At 42.2% G+C, this 17,103-nt stretch overlaps 1 protein-coding gene across 2 annotated transcripts in view; it reads right to left on the bottom strand.

Moving 5' to 3' along the window:
• ZNF385B (zinc finger protein 385B) overlaps positions 1–11,768 on the bottom strand; it is a 365,265-nt gene extending 353,497 nt beyond the window's left edge. Inside the window, exon 1 of one of the 2 annotated variants that reach the window (XM_036320795.1) lies at positions 11,518–11,768. The gene's annotated coding sequence lies outside the window, so the exon portion shown is untranslated. The remainder of the gene's footprint in view (positions 1–11,517) is intronic. The other variant, XM_036320791.1, reaches the window with a different exon arrangement.
• Positions 11,769–17,103: the final 5,335 nt, after the last annotated feature.

Raw genomic sequence — 17,103 nt, 5'->3', positions numbered from 1 at the left:
CATAACATGACCTTGCAATGAGAAGATACTAAACTGTCAACTTTTATGCCACCTTACCCTCAATCACTTCCTGAAGTTTTCTTGATAGCAAAGGGTTCTTTAACAAGAGAGAATGCTATTGCTGGATTTTAAAATTAACCACGATAGAGTATTCACAATATAATACTTAATCACTTTTAACGGCATATTGATCATTTTATGTAGCTTCACTGAAACATTTCATAATTTGTGTTTTTAAATGGGTCCATTGAAGTATATACTCTGTAGACTCAGAACTGTTACACATACATAGTAAACAACTGTTCTTGCTACAATTCTTGATAATTCAGAAACACAATTTCAAGAAATCAAATATTTCCAAAGATCAGGTTGCCTTTTTCCTATGCAAGCCAAGAGCACATTGTACTGTTCGTTTTCCAATGCAATATAAGAGGAAAACAACAGATCTGGGAACTTGTGAAATTCTTGACAAATTTAAACCTTGCTTATGTAAGCTATACACAGGGAGGCAAGAAATACTTCAGGGATTTGAAAGGACTTAAATGGGGTCTCGCTGCCAGGACAGCAGCAGTTTGAATATGAGCCATCACATCTGTCCATTTGGCATGGTCCTTTGAGTCTCTAGTTAGCAGCTGTGGGAAAGGGACAACAGGAAGAGACCAGAAAGGAGCCTGTGTTGCTCACCATAAAACCACAAGGACAGGAGAGATGGCTGTTCTCCGGCTGCAGAGAATGAAGAAGCCTGGAGATGTGAGAGGGAAGAGACGCTGCTGACATTCAGTAGCCATGGTGGTCTCAGGACCACCCATATGGTCACTGCCATCAATGTGGTTACCAGAACCACTGGGGCTGTTTGAAGCTGTGAGACATGCAGGCAAAGGCAATGCTTCACACAGCACTAGCTAGAGATCTTCACTGAGACGCAATCATCATCTGGGGAGCCAAGAAAGACTTCTGGCTCCAATACCTTACTTCCCACCACTTCCCTTTAGATTTTGTAGGGTTAGGTTTGGGCCCTGGAATTTGTGGTCACAGGGATACTGAGGGAGGTGGCAGGTAGCCCACATTGCCACGGACAACCATGGTGGACTAAATCCTATAGGTAAAGGCCCGGGGGTAGTCAGTGAAAGAACAGTCTGGTTCATTAGAATTTACACTGGACAGGCTCCACAGGGTGACTCTGAGCAGCTAAAGGAAGGAATGTCCTGTGGTTTTACAACATGGAAGAACTGAGCCTGAGATCTTTTCCTGGTCTTTTATGAAGAACCACAGTAATTCTGATACGTATCCCAAGTTGAGAACTAGTGCTAATTTAGAGAATGAACACTAATTTCCAAGTGAGGTCTGTGAGTCAACTGAGATAATTATTAAATATTTAGATAAAAATTACTGGGTCCTAAATATGACCTGGTTAGTCAGAAATTATAAGGGTGAATTCCAGGAATCTGCATTTCTTTTTATAAGCTCTCTAGAGATTCTCTTAGATACTAGTAATCTAGGAAGTCCAAGCATCACTAGAAACATTTGCAGGACCACCCTAGTGACTATATGGATGAGACACAAGGAGAAGGCTATACAAAAAAAGGAACAAGCCCAACCGGTAAGGCTCAATGGTTGAGCATTGACCAGGAGGTCAGGGTTTGATTCCCTGTCAGGGCATATGCCTGGATTGTGAGCTCAATCCCCAATAGGGAGCGTGCAGGAGGCAGCAGATCAATGATTCTCGTCATTGATGTTTCTATCTCTCTTTCCCCCTCCCTTACTCTCTGAAATCAATAAAAATATATTTTTAAAGGAACAAGACTAAGACTTTAGCTTCCACATTCTGTGTAGGGATGACTTCATTCCTATGGAAGTGGGATTAATGATTAAGAACCATACATGAAGCAATTAGGTATATATGGACTTAAATTCTTTGATAATTCTGAACGAATTATTTTTTTTCTTGCTAATTATTTTTGTCTAAATTCTAACTTAGAAAATCCAATTCAAGTATTAAAATAATTTCCTTGAACTCGGGAGGATTCAAGTAATTATTCAATTGCAATTCAGGTGCCTAAGAAGAGACTGTCCTTGAATGAGTCCACCCTGGTTACACACACCATAGTTACATAAGCTGGCTCCTATACCGGAGTCACTCTCTGATATGGGTCATTTTCAAACTTTCCAGATTTACGTGTGCCTACCAAGTTCATGAAGCACATCCATGCAGAAGCTACATTTTTAAGTTACTTTTAAAGACCACTTGGTCTTTCCAAAAATCCTAGAGCCCAGGTTATTGGTTTTGTTATTAAAAGTTTTTCAGTGTTTCACATGATTACAAATTTTCAAGAATCCTTGCAGTGCTTACAATTCCACACTTTTATTTTCCCTTTCATTTCATTGTTCTCCTAAAGTAAACAAGAAAAAGTAGACGAGAAAAACATAATAAAAAATACAAAGTAAGTTTCAAACTGAAGGCTCAAAAATCTGAGTTGCAAACGTTCTCTTGGCAAAGAAATCAGTGTACCTAGAAGGTAATTGATATTAATTATTAAACTACATAATGTCTATTAATGGCTATTTTATGAGTACTGTAGGTACCAAGAACTTGGTTAATTGTGTTATGTGTATTATCTCATGTTACTTAACAATAATCTCATGAAAAAATGCACTCAATATCTCTTAGACGGGGAAGCTAAGACACAGAGAGGTTGAGTAACTTGATCGAAGCCACACAGCAATAAGTGGAAGAAGTAGAATTTGCATCCATGAAGTCTAACTCCAGACCCTGAATTCAACCATTAGGCTATACTAATTCCACCTACATTAATACAATTCATGCAGAGAATGAGATGTGCTTAATCATCAGCATTTCCAGATATTATTTAAGACCATGTGCAATGACCAATTTATTTAAATAAAAATATTTCATATATATATATATATATATATATATATATATATATATATATAATCAAAATGCCTGGGTTTATATACAAGGAAGTTTATTTGTGTGGCAGGATATTAAGAAGTTAGGAAAATTCCTTGGCAAGTGGAATGGGGATATTGAGACAGACAGCTTATTTAAACTGGCCTCATCCAGCACCCTGACTTACTTGCCTTCTCCCTTGCCCAACCGCTCCCTTAAGCATTAAGCCCTTGGGACAGTGAGGTTCTGATGAGCATCAAATAATCTTAAGAACAAATCCTCAGTCTGTTGACCACAGAGGCAGAGTACTGGTCAAGCTAGAGATAATATCTAGACCTCAGCTATTGTTTCAGCTCCAGGCCCAGAAAAGCAACAAAACCAAAGCAATGCTGCCATGGCTGACATCAGAATCAGATGCAATGACCAATGACCACCTACTCTAGTGTCAACCCATAAGTAGAGACCACAACACTGATGAATCGGCATGTTAAAGGACACACCTGGAAAGCTGATGAATGATCCTCCCCTGAGATCTCGTCTAAAATTTCTGCCTTGAGAAAACATGTAAAAACTCTTAAGACAAAGGAGCCAGTACAGGCTCTCTCTCGAACATGCCCACATTTCTTCAGGTGTGTATCTTTGTTTTCTTTCTCCTAAGCTCTGAGAGTCCCATGAGATTTGCAACCAGGGGAGCAGTGGGCAGTGGCAGCTTGTCCCGGACTAACTACCTGAACCTGTCTCCAAGAGCCCTTCTTTTGCCTCTAAGTTGTTTCCTGAGTTCACGCAGCCCAGCTGGCTCACTTCTTCTCCCTCGTGACTTTCTTTCTAAAAGGCCCAAAGCAGCTCTCTGAGCAGCCCACTGGAATCTTCTCTTTAAGTGTACTTCTGCTTTGCATGCTAAGTAAATTTCCTCTTGCACTAGAGTTCTTAGCTCTGAATTCTTTCTTTGCTGAACTCAAGAACCGAGAGCTGACATCACTGGTAACATTTATACATAAACAATGACATTTTATACTTTGTATTCTTATTCTCGGCATTATATTTTTCATAACATATAGGTAACACCTCTCCCAAATTCTATTAGGAAAAGTTTTTCCATATCTAAAGTATCAAATCTAAGCCCTGGCCAGGTATCTCAGCTAGTTAGAGCATCATCCCGATACACCATGGTTGCAGATTCATTCCACAGTCAGGGCACATACAAGAATCAACCAATGAAAACATAAATAAATGAAACAACAAACTGATGTCTCCCTCTCCTCCTCTCTCCTCCCCTCTCCTCCCCTCCCCTCCCCTTCTCTTCGCTCTCTCTCTCTCTCTCTCTCTCTCATCAGTTTTTAAAAAGTATCAAATCTAAGGACATCACCCAGTCCACCCAATTTCTATGTAAAGTTTAAATTCTAGTGTTAATATCAGTAGAAGTTTTCTACCTCTCACTTGTAATGTTTAATCTGCCTAGGCTCAAGTTTAAATATTATAAATTCTCTGAATCTTATTTTTGTAATTTATCAATAAGGATTTTGCATAAAGATCCCTTTTAACCCTAAAGACAATGATTTTGACTGCATAGTAGTCATTTCTATATCCCTAAGTAGCATTTCAGAGGAATAACAACCTATTAAGCCTGAGATGAACTGACCAGGAGTCCAGGCCTCTAGACTCCAAAGCCTTATGTAATAAACAATCAGACTGACCACTCTAACCAATAAGCATCAAATATCACAGATCTCCGTGGAATTTCACACAATTTTAACATGAGTATATTAAAGCTAAGAGTTAAAAGAATTGGCAAATTAACTCTCACAATGGGCCTCTTCTTGGTGTAGCTCAAAAGTTCTTTTTAAAAGTTCATAACATCTTAATTGTGTTGCTAAAAAGAACACATCACAATATGGAAACATAAACTTTAGTTAGGATTTAATTGAAAAGAGTAAATATTCAGAAATGAAACATTTTATTCCAAGAGAAAAGGATGCGAACTGTACCCATATGCAGTCCTTTCATATGTAAAGGACATCAGCATAACAACTACTGATGTTCATGATTACCTATGCCAGGCCTAGAGAAATTAATAAGCACTCTTGTTATTTATTTTCAGATGCAGACATAAAAAAAGGAATGTGGGCCCTCAGTTAATATTGCTTATGTCCATTTATTCAATCCTTGCTTTGCTGATAGAAGGATACCATAATAGCATAATGGCTATTCTAGAATCTCAGCCAAAAAGAGAAGAAAAAGTTGATTAGTTTTAGTCTGCAGAGCACAGGATATCTTATTTGTGCTTTTAAAAAAACAATTCCATTTCCTATTATAAAGTAAAAAATTAAACGTGTAACACATTCATATTTATTTCCAAAATAAAATGCTCTCTTAGAACCGTGAATTTCAAGCCTTTCTATTTGTTGGTGACAGAACTGTCTTTATTAAAGAGCTAGTCATTTTTCATGAAGCGGATATAAAAGCCTGGTCATCTTTTTGTATCAGTTTATATGTATTTTAATCCATCTCTGCTATTTATGAGATCATAGAGTTGATGTGGCACCAAATGGATCAAAACTATAAGGGTGATTGGTTTTTATTAATATATCCGCCTTCTGTATTTTTTCACTGACTTGCAAAGAATAGGCTCATAAATTTCTTTTCAAACTGATTATACTATGCTAAATATGTTAAAGGTGAACAGGGGGTGATGAGAGTGTTAACTGGACTCAGACAAGATGACCCTTACGTGATTGAGAGATATAAATTGTAATAGTGTGATTATCATGATGAACAACCACTACTCTCTCTTAAACAACCAAAGTGTACACAGCACCCCACTGCTGGGTCTTACCAATTCCCCATAACCAAGTCAACCCATTTCACATATCAAGAAATCGAGGCCCTAAGCTCTCAAAGCTGGTAAGGAGCAAAGCCAGGATTTGACTCAACACATGCTATGCTCCTAACCACCAGTCCACACTCTCTTTACAGACCAGATGCTGTAGTTGTCCACACGGGCTGGAAATTAGAATCATTTGGGGAGATTTAAAAAATACTGATAAATCATTCCCTCAAGATGAGCTAAGAACATCGCTATTTTTTAAAGCTCCTGAGAGAATTTTAGTGTGAATCTAGGGTTGAAAGCAGGGGTCCTCAAACTACGGCCCGTGGGCCACATGCGGCCCGCCGAAAACATTTATCCAGCCCGCCGGGTGTTTTTGCCGCCGCTGTGTGCATAGGAATTTGTTCATAGTTTTTTTTTAAACTATAGTCTGGCCCTCCAACGGTCTGAGGGACAGTGAACTGGCCCCCTGTTTAAAAAGTTTGAGGACCCCTGGTTGAAAGCAACCGGATTAACAAACGCCAAGGATGGTGCTTTTGGGTTTGTTTGTTTTTTGGTTTTTAAAAAAAATATTGAGTCTTTCTCCAAATAGTGGGAGAACAACCAAAGCTCCAATTGTTTATCTAGAACAGAAACACTAGATGGGGGCACACATCCACACCTACATCATCAGACCATTCTTGTTTCCTTCCCAATCTGCACTTTCTGCCCCACATGAAGATCCCACCTGGCATCTTAGTGCTGAAGTAGATCCAGGAAACTGCAATCCACACCCTCCAGCCACAGTGAGGAGCCCAGGGAAGAAGCAGCTTTGCCCAGTGTCCCCCAGCAGCAGTAAAGGCACAATGGGAGCTGGAGTCTCCTGAGCCCTATTTCACTGCTCCTTTCACAGAAAAATTTTGGAAGCTGTAGGCAAACAGTTGGGGCAAGGAGTCAGCCACAGCATCTGAAGAGAATGTCAAGAACCAGAGAGAGCAAAAGAAAGAAAAGGTCATAACAGGATGAGAAAGGAGAACAGCCACAATCTGAAATTGACTGATGGGTAAAAGAGAAGGGATATATAATAAAGCAATAGAAGTGACCAGAACAATAGAGAGAACTGGCCATTGCAATGCTGTATCAGCAAAACAAGGGGAAAATACAAGAGAATCACACCTTCCACTCAGCCTTGGGAAGCATGCTGAAGCCTAAAGTACTTTCAAAATAGAAAGTAATATCAAAGCAAACACTAACAGTAGAAAAATCACCAGACAAAGAGGTAGGGACTGCCAGAAACTCCCAAACCTGTGAAGTAGCATCTGCTACCATTGCCACTCAAAGTGGAGTTCTTGGATCAGCTATGCCAGCATCACCCAGAAACTTGTTAGAAATGCAGTATCTGGGTGCTTCAACCCTAACCTTCTGAATCAAGATCTGCATTTAAATAAGATTCCCTCGTGATTAAGATGCATAAACAATTTTAAGAAGACCTGGCTCTACTATACGAACCAAATTGAGGAATTAAAACAAAGAGCTATTACAGGCAGAGATGGGAACTAGGTAACTAAGTAGAAGTAAATCTAATTAAGTTATTTGTTAGTGCCCCACGATATGCTAGGCCCAGACCTGGGTATTTTGGGAAATAGATGCTTGAGGTCAGGTGTGGTTGGCATGTTGCTTTTAGGGGAGAACGCAGAGAGCACATATATATGAGGAAGACCATGATGTGCTCTAAGAGGAAGTCAAGCAAAATGGTTTGGAGGGGCAAAAACTGAATTCAAAATGAGATCAGGAAGTGTACAGCAATTGCACTGACTCTCTGACAGGCAGAAATGGTTATGGGAAAGTGGGAGGCCCTGTTTCAGGCCAAGGGAACAGCATAAGCAAAGATGCAGAACTCACAGGCCTGCTGGGTGTTGAAGGAACATTGCCTTCAGCCTAGAGCAGTGTTTTTTGAGTTGTTTCAAGCAGACTCAGGAGTCTGTGATGATGCCTCAGAGACTGCTAATAGGTTCCTCTAACTAATCATCCATAAAGGGTAGGGAGGGGAGGCTCATGAGATTGCTGGGGCCCCATTTCAACCACACAAGATTTTTTTTTAATTTTTTATTGATTTCAGAAAGGAAGGGAGAGGGCAGGAGAGATGAAAACATCAATGATGAGAGAGAATCATTGATTGGCTGCCTCCTGCACAACCTCACACTGGGAATTGAGCCCACAACCTGGGCATGTGACCTCCTAGTACACAGGTCAATGCTCAACCACTAAGCCATGCTGGCTGGGCATATAAGATTATATTTTAACAGTGGATTCCACCATTGACAAGTAAAATTTGAAACATGTCACTGTGCAAGTACCGAGGTACTTCTAAAATGATTACCTATAGCTGTGCCTGGCATGTAGCAGGCACTCAAATATCCATCGAATAAATTAACAAATGAGTTAATGAATCTATGAGATCAGAGTAAAAAATGTGGAGCTACTGTGGGTCTGGACTGCAAAGGGTCTTAAACATCAGAGGAGACGTTTGTATGGCATTTGGTTGGGCACTGGGAAATGTTCATTAGACAGTGACTGAAGTTAGCTCTGCTTTAAGAAGCTTATTCTGCAAACCAAGTGTAAATGGACTGGAAATGAGAGAGACTGGAGATGTGAAACTAGTCAGGAAGACATCATGGTAGTCCCTAAGAAGAGATAAGAAGAGTCTGAACAAAGTCATCACCAAGGGAAGAACAGCATCATGAAGCATCATGGAAATGGAGTCTCTGGGCATTACCTGTGTATTGTATGTGGAAAGCAAAGAAATTGGGAAGGCTCTGAGTGACAGGGAGAAATACAGAAACTAACAGTCATCCCTGTCCATGGAAGGAGAAAGATGTTGGTTAGAGTTTAGATCTGTTAAATTTGAAGCATCTGAGAGTAATATAAAAGCCATCTCGTAGGTAGTTCAAAATGTCAACATGAAATTTAGGAGGGAGAGTAGAGATAAGGAGGTTACTTTAGGAAAACAATCTGGCACTAATAAAAGGACACCACAGAACCAAAAGCAAAAAGGAGATCATCTATAAAACAATACAGTATTAAGAAAAATGAAAAAGAAAAGCCTGGCTAAAAAGACCATATTGAGACACATGGGGAACAGAGACAGGAGCAGGGGAGGTGACAAAATAGACATAGTGAAATGGTGGGTTGGGCCGGGGGGGGGGGGGGGGGGGATGTCACAATAAAGTCCTCGAAGCAAAAGAAAAGCAGTGGGAACTCAGGACAAACTATCATTGCTCTTTAAATCTTTGAAGACATAGGATCTTATAGAAACAGGAGACAATCAATTTTACTCTTTTCTTCTGTTACAGGTGTTCGCAAATAAGTCACACCTATGAGAAGCAAAACAATTGCTTGTGTTTTTAATATTGTTGCTAGAAATCAAGTGCTAATATTTTCAAATTCAGCTGGCAGAAAAAATTCTAAAGGGTGGGGGGAGGGCAGTTCAAGGATTTAATCAGAGAAACTCCACACAGCATTGTTCCATTAAGACATCTCCTCTTTGAGAATTGTGTTTGTTTTGCAGGATTTTTATTTTCTGTCTGGGCCAGGTCACTAGCCTAAGTAAAAAGATTCTGAGAACACTTGATATACTTTGATAGATCCTCTTATAATACACTTCGTACAGGTTTCCTCCAACTGCTCTTGGGTCTTACTAATTGGCTATATTTGGGTGGCAAGTACTAATGACAGTTCCTTCTCTGGTTTGACTGTAGAGGAGACACCACTCTTGCTTTCCTTTCTACCTCAGTTCAAGGATACATTGGGTGGTGCAATATGCAGATCTTGTATCATAGAAATGTACACTTGGAACCTATGTGATCCTATTAAACAATGTCACCCCAATACATTTAATAAAAAAATAAAAAAATAATTAATTAACTATGTGATGGGGAAGATGCTTAAGAGATTGAATGTTTTTTAAAAAAAAATAAATAATTGAAAATTTTAAAAAAGAAGAATACATTAAGTTCACAGTTCTATTTTTGCTCTGGGAATCTCTTTATTGCTCAAGTGCTGTAAAATTCAAATTTTTACTCCTATAGCTGCTATTTAGTGGTAATAATCTATAAAAAGATTATTACTTAGGTAATGTAAAATAATAGAATGCAAACAAATTATATAAGGAATGATACTGAAAAATATTTATATCACTAGGATGATTCCAGAGAGGACAGTACGTTTTCCTTTGTTAGGAGGATTCACCTTCTCAAAAGAATTTTACTACAAATGCTAGAGAGGTCAAGGAGAGCTACAAGAATAGCTCTTTGATTTGTGGCTTTCATTCCAAGCTTCCTCCAATCACTTTTGGAAATGAGTAGGAACGTAAATTATAAATCCACAAATACTTGATTTATGGGAATATAGAATCTGAGCTACGACCCACACTTTGACCAAATAAGCATTTTCCACCTTAAAACCCTCAAGCAACAACAGAACTTGCAATGCAGTGTTTGCATTCTCAGGGCATTTATCTAATAGAGGACAGGGGTGGTGCCTACTCACTGCACATATGGCATCAAAATAAGAAGAAAGGACTGTGAAAAGCGGTGAAACCAGGCCCAGGAAATTCTTTCAAGCCAAAACCTTGACCTTTATCTAAGATGTAGCTTATTGACTTTATGAAAAGCCTTCTTTTTAATTTGATAAGTGCATTTCCGACTGCTTCATGCATTGTTCTGAAGCTGCCAGTTTCCAAGCTTCAGACTGGACTCCATAAAGCAAATGTTTCATTTCTTCTTTCTGAGCATCTTTTGCTACATCTTAACAAAGTTTGCATTCACCCTGGTGTGGTGCTCCCGAGCAAAGCAAAACCAAAAGGACCTGCAAACCACACCTCTGCATGAAAACGACACTGGCTAAGCCATGAACTAGAGAGCATTCCAAAACTCTGTTTCTTTCGTACCCACGGGGGCGGAGGGCTTGGTGGCAATTTATTTTCCTTGAAGAATCCTAACACTCCCCATTCAGGTTCACCATAAAAAAATGTTTGTCCTCCAGAGCCTGGGAACGCATTCCGGAAAGCGTGGTCCTGCCAGCTCTCCCCAGCGGCCCCCGCAAACAACAGTGTCGAAACAGATGGTCCTCCCTCCCCTTCTCCTGGTCCCTTCCGCAGCCCCACCGTGTCCTCCCATTCTGCGCGGGCACCTTCACCCAGCGCTCGGTAGCCCGGACCCCCCTCAGGGATCCCAGCAAGCTGCAAACTTTGGGACCTTGTTTCTGCCTCTCAGCCCCCCACTCTCACCCCCCGTTTCACCTTCAATCAGCTGCAGAACTCTCTCGGGACCCCCAAGCTTCTTCGACTGCTATCTCCCTCCAACACCTCCTTCCCCCCAATACCCATTTATCCCCTTAGAATGAAGAGAGAGATGCCAGCCCCAAACTTCCCAGCCCGGGCGGCGGAGGCACTGCGGCTAACCACAGAAGGGCACTCTCCTTGTCCTCTTCCCTGCTCCATCCTCCCCTCCGTGCGCAGGGACCAGCGCCTGGGAGCCCACACGGGGGGTGCCTCCACTCCTCTGGCTTCCAGGACCCACTCCCAACTCCAGGGGCTCGCAGGAACCTCTCAGCCCGCAGCCCTGGCGGGCGGCAGCTGGGCATCCCCCTCCACAAGTGGGACCGCGGACGAAGTGGGAACTCCGCCGCGAGGGGGGCTGCGGGCCATGCCCCGGGGCGGCGCCCAGGTGCGGGCTCAGCCGGGGCGGGCGGGCGGGCGGGCGCGAGGCGCCGGGCTGGGCTGAGCCGGACGCCCGGAGCTTACCTCGGAGCGCGGGCCGCTGGCGCCGGGGGCAGCGGCTGCCCCGCCGGGAAGCTGTTGCTCGCGCTGGCGGCGGCGGCGGTCCCGCCGGGGCGGCTACGGGGCTCCTCGCAGGCGCTTCCCCGCGATCTGCGGCCGCCGGGGCGGTGGCGGCGACAGCACGGGCGACAGCTCGGCCCGGCGCGGTCCCGAACAGTCCAACTCTGGCGGGCGCCGGGCAGAGGCGCCCCACCACCGCGGCCCCCGCGCTGAGCGCCTGCGCGCCCGGCCTCGCCCAGGTGAGGGGCGTGAGCCGCAGCGGCGGGCGCGCCCGGCGGGGGGTGGCGCTCCGCCCGGCCCCGGAGGACCCCGGGGCGACACTCGCCAACGCCGCTCCCGCGCGCCCAAGCTGGCGCCGGTGTATCGGGCAGGGACTCGGAGGCTCACCCGCTCCCGCGAGCGAGGCGGGACCGCTCGGGGGCTCGCGGACACTGCAGCGCCTCCCGCAGCCTCGCCGCCTCCAAATCCCGCCTTTGCAGGCGCGCGCACAGCCGGGCGCCCGGGCTCGTCCCGACCCGGGTCCTCGCGGGCGCCGGCCTCGGGACTCGGTCTCTGATAAAATTCTTGGCAACCGCAGAGGTCTCCACACCGGGATGCCAGGCGGCGCGGAGGGGCGGACCTTTCACATGTTAGTCAAGCCAGAGTGCAACTCCCTCCCGGGAGATCCTCAGACCCGCGATTTGTTTTTCCTCTTTAACGGGCTCCGGGCTGGAGGAGCACACGGAATCGCCTGGACGTTTTTGGCGCAGCCAGGGAGGCCCGCAGCGCGGAAGGCATCGCAGCCTCGCTGAGGCTCCGAAGGACTCCTGGGTGGGGGGGCTCCGGCTCCTCCGGGTTTTCTTTTCCGTGTTTATTGAAGTTTTCAAAACGAAAACATGTCATCGGTTACCCTGATGTAGGGCATCTTCTGAAAACAGCACAAGACGTACCCAGGTGCTGAGTTCTGAAAGGGAGAGCGCTTGGAAAGAAAACATTGAAGGGAACAGGAAAAATAATTTTAGAAGAGCGGTTTTCTGAGATTACTTCTTTGGCTGGAGAAGTGCAAGAGTAATCAAGGACAAGAGAGCTGTGTTAGCAGAGACTTTTTTTTTTTTTTGACCAGATGACTTTAAAATATTATTCTTTGGTTTTCTTCTGAGATGATTGACACTAACTCCATCAATAATTAATCCAGCAGCTGTTAATGTCTTGGCATAATCGTCCAGGGTAAATATTTTAGCGTCCAGCCAGAGCCAATGGCTGCTTTCCGGGGTGGGCTTGAGATCTGACAAGCACACACGCACACCATCCTAGAGCTTCCAGGGAAGAGCCGTTTCATTACTCACCTTGAAGTGTAGGGCTGTTTCAGGCACCAGCACACCTGAGCTACCAGGTGAGAAGGAGCAGTAATCTGAACGTTTTTATATTTTCAGAATTCTAAGTATTTGCACACCCAGGTAGGCATTCTCACTCATTACTAAGGGCAGACACTCGTTGGTATGTTTATTCTCCAAAGGGTACCCTGTTTGAAATCGCTACAGGAAGCAAGCGCCAAAATTAAATCATCCCCCAGAAGAACACGAGCTATGATAGATTGCTTAAGTTGTCATTTATAAAAATTATAGTCTTAAGGTCTCTTGCCATCAGTAAAGGTTATTTTGAAAAGAAGTCTTTCATGAGTCCCTGAAGGTCAGTAAGGTGGGGTTCTGGCGGGCTCGGACAGGCAGGAAATTCCAGAAGCGAAAGCCTTCCATGAGAAAAACACCCAGCTTCCAGTGCCCTGCACTTCAGAGTGGGGAACAGGGTGGTTGCTACTGAGCTCAGATAAGTATTGGCATCTCCAGATACCCCAGGTCCAGAGTACCTGAGAGGGGCCCTTAAAGCATCAAGTCAACACCTTGGATTGCACTTGGAGGCAAATGAGTAACCTCCGCGGAGTGGAACACCTGTGAGAAGTGTTCCTTCCCCGTGGCTTGCACAATTTAGCAGCATGTGCATTTTTTATGTCCTGCAAAGTACAACTCTATCCCTCTCTCCTCCCTGACTATTTTTAACCACCTATGGGGAGAGAATAATTTGAGGGCTGCTTTCCTAACAACAGCTGAAAGAAGCATTAAATACATGCAGACAACTCCCAATTTCCCCCCTGTGACATAACTAAGAACAGTGCCTCATGTCCTCAGCCAAGGCAAGGTTACTAGTAAGGCCTCTGGAAGCTCAAGCACAGAAGCAGTTTTGGTATCTCCCTTCTAAATGCACTTCAACATGGATTCAACATTAAACTAAAAACCACAGGACTCAAATATATAGAAAAAACAGCTTCTCTTTAGGTTTTCTGTTGCAAATGTGTGTCTATTGGATAACTTGGCATTGCCTGTGCCTTTCCAGTGCTAGCTAATATAGGGGGTTCTCAAACCATCCCACCATCGTTTTCCTAGAACCATTATTGCTCATTCCTGGCAATAACTGAGTAAATCAACTTTGAGAACTGTTAGCCTTAGGTGAGGAGCTTTGGGAGGGCTGTGAGGTTACCAACACAGAGGTTCCGCGAAACATGGAGGAGGAACATAGCAGAAAGGGATTAATTTAAGCCTTTTCCTACTGTTTGTGTTTATGAGGGTGTGGTGCATTGGTTCCTAAACATTGATCAGCAGCAGCAGACAAACTGCTTTTAACTATGTCCATAAATTCAAATTTCAGTGGATAAAGAACTTTGTAATAACAAGAACAGCATCAACAAATTTGAAGACTTGCTAAATCAGTTTTTCTCAATAAGAAATGAGTAAGAGCTTACACGGTAAGAGGCTATGAACAAGGCCTTATAGACTTTAAGATTGCTCTGCAGACATCAGCAACACTCAGGTATCGAGGCCGGAGGCTATATTTGAAAACCACTCTGAACGTGGAAGTAAACTAGGAACTAGGAATAGAAGACTCAAATTCCAATTTCAGCTGTCAATTTTAAGCCTAGAGACCTCAATTTTTTTTTTTCATTTATAAGACAGGACTAATTATATCAGCATTGTCTCAATGCGTTACAGTAATAGTCAAAAGACATATGGCATATGAAACATTTTGGAAACTATATAGGAATATTGGTACCATTGGTTGATAATTGTCCTGCTCATATTTTGCTTTTTTCCATTGCTTTTGAGATATTTTGCAAACTTTTCCTCAGTGTCTTATAGCTCATCTTTAGTTCTCCAATAATTCCACTACAAATCTTTCCTGATCACTACTTTCGGATGGCTCCAACGTCATGTAATGGGGAAAGCATGAGTTCTAGTTAGATGAGCAGGACTTGAGCTCTGACTTAGCATTTGCTCACTTTCTGCTGAATGATATTCTTCATTCCCTCTAAACTTCAGCTTCCTCATCTGTAATATGGGAAATAAATATACCATCTCCATAGGGTTAACACAAGGACCAAAGCAAAGGGGGAAATACTTTGCAAACTGTGAAAGATCTGAGAGGTAATTTAACAACCACTTGTGAAGTAAATAGGAGGTCTATCTCAATATTGGGCAATAAGGCAATAAGTGTCTTAGAAATACAAAAATATTTCACAGCAACTTAAACTAGATGGAAGATAGCATAAGATTTTTTCAATAGGCTACTAAATTATATTTGTTTAAAAGGGGCACTAATATTACAAATATCAGAAAATGTTTTAACCTTCACATTTTATGAGAATTAATGAATCAAGTGTTTTAGTGATATTTGTTCTTAAAAGCCCCAACTCAGGTTCAGCTAAAGTTTTTACATTTGCTCAAAACCGCTGATATTATTGTAAGGATGTCTGCCTGCTGAAGATGGGTAACAATGAATTGAAACACAATGCTGAGGGTTTTTTCAGATCAGTTAATTTTCATTATTATTTTCTCATAAATGTGATGAGAAAATAATGAGATAGATCTTTAAGGCTAATGAGTTGGTTTTATGTAGAAATCTCACCTAGAATTAGACCCAGACATTTATGTCTAAAAAAATCAATATGAAAAAGTATAGGAAGTTTTAAATGGAAATCTTAAGGTTATTTCTGAGTTTTCAATTAGTGTTTTACCTCTGTCTCACTTTTAAACCTAACTCACTTTTAAATCTGACTGGAGTATTTGCCTTTGGAAGAAGAAGGGACACAAAGTACATTGCTAAATCACAGGCTTACTTGAGGAGCTTTGCTAATCTTTTCTCTCCCTGTCTTAGGGGATTGTTTTCTATGTGAATCACTAGTGTTCTGTGAAAAAGAATTGTCCTCTTGGCCTAAACTTATTTTTTAACTGGAGATTGAATTTCCATTTATCTTCCTGTCTAATTTGAATACTCTTAGCAGAGAAGGGCCATGTCTTTATATTCTTTGCTCACTAATATGTGTGTCTTCCCTTTTTGTAATGAGCACATTATGATTTCTTCATTTTAACATTAATTATTTAGGTATTTTTCCCAAGTGTGACCAAGATCTGTTTGTTTTCACCCTTTCCTCCAAATTTTATTTTCTTGAGATCTAGTGGGATGGGTGCTTTGCTGTGATATTGTGCCCCCTTTCCAAGGCAATAATATTCTATGTGTCCAGAGGTGATTAATAATGTAAACGTATTCCTTCTAGAACCTAACTACGGCTTTGCAGTAATAACAGTGTTCTCTTCTTATGCATCTGTTTTTTGAAATTTAATCCAGCACTGCCTTGGGCCCCAAGATGAGGGTTGTAGGACTTCACAATACCTCCAGATCTTTCCTGATTAGATTACAAGGTGATTACCTGTTAGCACATATTCCTGTTTGGCGCTTTTCTCTGAGATAGATATAAGAAAATTAATCTTCTTTGAACTACATTTGCAATTTTTATTTCCTCCCACTTTTCGTAAATCTGAAGGTGTGGCAACACTCCTTTCAAATAGAGGGTCCTTCAGTTTGCATTTAACTCACAACTGCCTGGTAACTGGGAAAGCTTCGAATGACTAAAACCTTTTGATTTAAAGCTGTATTTTGAAAAATAGTTTTACATTTTTACCTATGTCATCATTTTAGATAAATTACTAATGTTGAACTTAGTGTGCTGAATGACTTTCAAAAACCTCCAGTGTCTGAATAGCCAACACTGAGCCCTTTTGAAGAAAACTATGTTCCACATACTCTACTCAAGCATGTCCAACTCATGGCACCTTGTCTCATTTTATTGTTAAAAATCCATGAGGGGGAAAATATTAATACCATTTTACAGATGGGATATGCCCAGGGTCACACATTGGCAGAGCTAAAATTCTAATTTAAGCTCTTTTTATGCTGCTTCTTACAGTTAATCAAGAGGATCGATTAGACTCTAAGTTCCACTGGGAGTAGAAATCATATCATACTCGTTCTGTAGTTCCTTACAATATCTAATATACAGCGCCTTACAAACATCTGTTCGCAGTGTAAATGATTCCTCATTTTCTGGCTCCCTTGCTGCAACTATGTCACCACAGCATTTGAAGCCGTTCGCAGCTTAGCCACCTGAAGGCTGGGTTTCAGGAAAGGCATTGAGAGGGCCGAGGAGGAAATCCCCTATTTCTTGCCAAATTCCAAACATGTTGT

Source organism: Myotis myotis, unplaced genomic scaffold (genome assembly GCF_014108235.1).
Source record: "Myotis myotis isolate mMyoMyo1 unplaced genomic scaffold, mMyoMyo1.p scaffold_m19_p_8, whole genome shotgun sequence".
Taxonomy (NCBI): domain Eukaryota; kingdom Metazoa; phylum Chordata; class Mammalia; order Chiroptera; family Vespertilionidae; genus Myotis; species Myotis myotis.
The sequence above is the reverse complement of the archived record's forward strand: the minus strand, read 5'-3'. Positions and strand labels throughout refer to the sequence as shown.